Below are 6,115 nucleotides of genomic sequence, written 5' to 3'. Positions count from 1 at the left end.
ATTTTATTTGCTTAAATCCTGTCACAGAGGCTGTTCTCTTCATGTCAGGTAGTATATAGCACCTACTGTTAATAATTTAGTCGGCTTTATATTTGTACTGTCACCAATGTATAATCAATAGTGGTGAGATACCTGAAATGGACCTCCGCTGTATTTTCTTGTGGTGACGTAGAGCAAAGTATATGCCCACGTGACACGTTGGTAATGGTTAACAACATGTACGTTTAATGAACTTGAGAATAATCAAGCTGAAGCTCTGTGGAATCAGATTGAGGAAAAACATTTTTATTTTAGACAGTAGCTGGATACTATTTGGTCGTCAGCTATTGCCGAAGTATTACACACATTCCGCTCTTGCCCTCCCTACAACATATTAATAAGGGGAGGATTAGAGGTTACTCGATTAAGGGATGGTCCATAAATGTCAATGGTTTTCATAATCCTAACAATGTTAAGCTAGCGACACATAAGTCCGTAAATGCTCCGTTTATCGGATCCGTTTATCGGCCGTAAAACGCTCCCGATAACGGATCATTTCCAACCAGTGGTTTTCAATAGACACCGACACATAAGTCCGTAACGTTTATTTGTCGGATCCGATTATCGCACGTTTCGGACAGTGCTCGAAAATTCTCCGTTTACCTTCCGTTAACGGAGGAAGATTTCCCCCGAGTATGGCGTCATTCTGGGAATGACCCAACCACGTGGTAATGTTAAAATGCTGCGACCAAGACATACATACATATATATGCACGCACATAATTATACCTACATAATAACTCTTTTTTCTCTCAGTCCATCTATATAAATACATGAACACGCGCACGATACACACAGTGACACACACACACACGAACATAAACTGCGACAGCAAGCAGCGTAGTTTATGCTGTTGTGGTTACTTGTGGTGGTTGTTGATTTGTTTCAGCAGAATAAATTTTTTTTACCGTGTCATGCAGTGTTTCTATAATATGAAATGTGATGCTGTCGTAGTTTATGTCCATGAGCTATATACACATACACAATTGATATTTCAGGTGAACTCAGCATTAACGGAGCACATGGAGCACACACATATTTTTCATCATCATCATACAGATCTTTCATTATTAAATTGAGAAACGCTCCTTGGTTTCTTCTTCTTTTCACCAGGTCATGTTCCCAGATTCTCCTGTTTTTCCTTTTTCTTATTAATTTATATGTTGTAACCAAAATAGTTAAATCATCGTCTGATGAATCCATGTGCTCCGTTAATGCTGAGTTTACGGATGGGATTACGGATATATGTGTCACAGTTTATCGGGTCCGATAAACGCGTACGTTAATCGGAACCGATAAACGGACCATTTTACGGATATATGTGTCGCTAGCTTTAAGATTGGGTTTGACCCCCTCCCCTAATCCTAACATAAAAACATTGATATAATGTGTATGAAACATTGACCTTCGATGGACCGATGTTTTACCTGAAAAGCAATCCGAACATGGCTTTTCCCCCCCCCCCCCCCCTTCCGAACATTGTTCGGATTGTGAAGCACATCGATATTTATGGACCGTCCCTAATCCTGACTAGGGACATAACGTCATTCGGGTACACATGTATACTACTACGCATGCGAAATTTTGTATCTCACGTTCAATTAAATAATTTTTTTTTATTCCACGGTCAGAATTCAATTGTCTTTATTACTATAGTAAAATTAAATGGACATAGAATAAAATAAAGTGCATCGTGCACTGGAATAAAAGCTGATAACTTACTGACATTTGACGTAGGTCATCAATCCTTGTCGCGCGAGCGCCCAACATTGTCCCCTGTTCACTGGATTGACACTGAAGTAACTGCGAAGGGTCATTTGAGTCTTGGTGCATGCGCTTCTAACGGTTCCTAGCCTGAAATACATTGGATTGAAATAATCATAGCCTGTACATGAAGTATAGGAAGTAATCGTCATTAACATAAACAGCAGTATACTCAGCATCACAACCATCACGTCCTCGACTTCATAATGAATCCAAGCTATAGTCATTCAGCTCAATTTCTGTTTATTACATATACATCTATATACTCTTCAAAAAAGTAGGGGGGTGTAGGAAATGACAGCCAATTAAAGACGTATCAAGAGGTATCTTTGTCTAGGAATAGAAGCATTATAATAATGAAGGAATTGGGAAGAAATGACAACCAACAGTTCATGTTGGCAGCAGATTGTATGGCTGCAAACGACCTAGAAACAAGATAGGGGTGACATGTAAAAATTGAACGTTGACGTCGTTTGATCAGTAATGGGTAATACTCCCACGATTCGTCAAACATTCGTTTATTCGACGTGACACGCTGCGTATCAATCTCCCAATGACGATTTGAGGAAGTGTATCCCACTGATTTTGCAGCGTCTGGCCAAGGTCAGCTAAAGTAGCCGTTGACGTCGCCGTACACATCTCCCGATCATTTCCAAGACGTGCTCTGTGGGAAAAGGGTCAGGGCTCATTGCTGGCCATGGCATTCTGGTAACATTTTGCTGCTGAAGATAGTCATCTTGAAACAAACCGTTGATCAGCACGGCGTTCAAACGGGACAACAATGGGTGCCAGTATGTAAATCCGGTAGTACTCACCAGTCACCCCCCCCCCCCCTCCCCAATCAACAATATGGAGTGGTGTTCTGTGAGTCATAATGATGCCACCCCATATCATAACTGAACCACCACCAGCAACTGTTTATGTGGCCTGATGTTGATGTTGCCAAACACGATCACGCCTATCCAAGAAGTCGAGGCTAAATCTGGACTAGTCCGAAAACTGCACGAGACCGTCGACGATTCCTCCTGTTTCTACGTGGTTGCGAAGCATGCAGAGGGGCTGTATGTACACGATTTTAAATCGTCAGACCCGTCACTCGGAACCCGATTTCCTAGATACCGGGTTCTGATGAACAGATCCTGGACTCGTGTGGTTGACCAGACTCCAATAGAGTCTGAGAAACATGACAACGCCATACAAAATGTACGCGTGTGACGTCACGAGATTGAGTCTGGACTCTAAACGTTTTATAAGCATGGGTCCTGGGATTCCCTGAACAGGGTCGATCTTCAGCATTTTGTGTTTGCTGGTATCTGTTCCATAGTATGCAGATCACAGACAGCAAAACATTGAACATGTTGGCTACATCACGCTGAATTCTACCAGTTTGAAGCATGTCAATAGCCCTAAGGCATTCTTCATGTATACGCCGCATCACTATCTCAAAGACAAAATGTATAACATCTAAATAACAACGGTTAATTCATTCAAACAGATTTATCGACCGCTCTCTGAAGTGACAACATCACGAATGACCTACCCACGTGTACATTTTAGGTTGTGCGGCCATGAACGTGTTTTCTAGGAAGTCATTTTTGAAAGCTGGTCTCTGTTCTAATCAGTGGTAATGACATTTGCATTTTAAATTGGACTACTTTTGTTTAAGAGGTATATGAACAAAATCGTTTAAACACAAGATTTTAACACGATGATGAGCTATTTACACATCTAGTAACCCCAGTGGACAAAGTAGTAACACTATTATGCGTTATAATATGATAGTATCATAACCCCACTAAATAAAGGACATAAAAATCAAATACTGTTAGCATCGCCGCTATCACTATTGCGTCCTCTACGTTACACCGCCTCCAAGCTAGAGTCAATCAGTTCAATTTAATATAAACATAACATCCACACGCGGACATTGCTTATGTTCAGTTTATGTCCTTATGCTTTGCGACATACAAGAACAAAACTGTTTGCCACACATTTTAACAAGATGAGCCTTTTATAAATCTAGTACCTACTAGTAGACGGGGGTCATACCTCCCCCTAATCTCTCCTTTTTCCCCACCTCCTTTTACATTTGCCTGTCGCCCTACAACAGGTGTAAAAGAAAGCGTCGATGCTCCACGCCAATATAACCCTAACACACATGATGACATATGTGATGCAGGCCCGTATGCGGGGGGGGGGGGGTGCGTATGCACCCCCCATAGTCTGCCGAGGTCCGTCCGTGGATGTGTAAAAACAAACAAAAAATAGACAGACCATGTGAAATAATTTCAAATTTACTTCCCAGAATGCAGGAAAATGCCTCTCCTGCATTTTAGATTTTAAAAAATGTCGGGGGTGGGGGGCATACCCCCGGACCCCCCTTTGGACCGTCGATTACGCAACCCCCCTCCCCCCTATAAATTTCTGCGTACGGGCGTATGATGTAGGACATAATGTCAGTGGTCAAAATGTTAGTAGAAAACATTGTCAGAAAACTTACTATTATAAAACCTTTCATTTGACCAATCAAAACACTGTTTGCATACATTTGACAGGACTAAACGTGTATATGATTTTCTCAACAACAGAACATGGAATTTTGTTTTTAAATATCAGTAACTCAATTTTTAATTTTTTAATGAAAATGGCAAATCAGCTATACAACCAACAATGAAACATTCTCTAATTATTCCAAATTTTGTAATGAGCAAGGAACTCGATTTTCCCAACACTAATACAATGTCATATCTCTCTCTATATATACATATATATTTATGTAAAACCACAGTGTAAGGAGCTGTCGGCGGGGGGAGTGGGGGGGGGGGGGGGGAGTATAATACAATATATAAAATCAAGTTAAGTATATCTTAAAACTTTGTATAGAAGTCAAAGTGTTTTAAAACTTTACAATTAACATTGGATAGAATTTAAAAGATTCCAAAACATTTCTGTTGCCAAATATATCATTTCTCGTCGGCTTGAGATGATCACACTCCATCAAAATGTGGCGCACAGTCGGTGTACACTGTCAATTTTCACACTGAGGAGGAGGGTCCTTCTTCAAAATAAATGAATGCGTCAAAATTATATGTATGGCCGATGCGGGCACGGCACAAGACTACTTCATCCTTCCTGCATCGCCTGTAGGATGACTGCCACTGTCCCAGGACTGGCTTGACAGCATGAAGCTTGTTTGCAACCGCACCGTCCCAAGCATCTTGCCATGTCGAAAAGATATATAGGTTAATATTAAATTTAAAATCATTGTACGGGACACCGATATGGACATGGGGCAAGTTCAAAGCAGACTTGGCAGCAACAGCTGCCCTTTCGTTGCCCTTAATGCCAACATGGGTGGGTACCCAACAAAATATAATATCTTTATTGGCAATTGATACAAAGACACACCTTCGTATCATCATTCCAACTAACGGGTGCTCTAATTTCATGTACTGTAGAGCTTGGAGACACGAAGGTGAGTCTGTAAAAATAATATATTTGGATGCATATGAATCCTTAAAGGGACATTCCTTAGTTTGCTGCAATGTTTAAGATGTTATCGACTAAAAGAGACTTTTTAACGATTGTAATTAAATATCACATATATTTTTCTGCATAAAATATTAGTGGCTGTATATTAAACATGTTTCTGATCGTTCTAATATTTGTACTGGGTTACATTTTGTTTTATTTCCGAAAATATATTTTTTCGTACTTACGAATTTATTTGAAGACGAAATCCAGTTTGGGCTTGTTACAAACATTAAGATGACCAGAAACACATTAGATATACAGACACTGATATTCTAAACAAGAAAATTATTTTATATGTAAGTTTAATCGTAGAAATATTTTATTAGTCGGAAACATCTTACAATGCAGCAAACTCAGGAATATCCCTTTAATCTGTTTCAGGGATTTAATGATTGATGCTGAATCGGGCAATCTCATGGAAATTATTGCGTCTGATGGGAAAAACTGTAGCACAAGCCACAGAATTCCCATCCCGTCCTCCGTCTGTGTAAACAGGAATGTAATCACAGTACCTCTCTTGGATTTCCATGAAATATTGTTTATAAATAACTGCATCTGTGCAATCTTTTTTTAGTTGCACAAGATCGAATACAATTTTTGGTGGTTTGATACACCAAGGTGGTAAAATAAAATATGAAGGCGTTTCCAAAATGTCTGTTAAATCAATGTTGGAAAGCGATAAAAACTCCTTAATGCGAAGACCAAATGTTCGAATCACATTCGGTTTCGCATTAAATAACTTCATATATTTATTATCAAACACCGCATTGTGTGCAGG

This window comes from Gigantopelta aegis, unplaced genomic scaffold (genome assembly GCF_016097555.1).
Source record: "Gigantopelta aegis isolate Gae_Host unplaced genomic scaffold, Gae_host_genome ctg6989_pilon_pilon, whole genome shotgun sequence".
In the NCBI taxonomy this organism is placed as follows: Eukaryota; Metazoa; Mollusca; class Gastropoda; order Neomphalida; family Peltospiridae; genus Gigantopelta; species Gigantopelta aegis.
The sequence above is the reverse complement of the archived record's forward strand: the minus strand, read 5'-3'. Positions refer to the sequence as shown.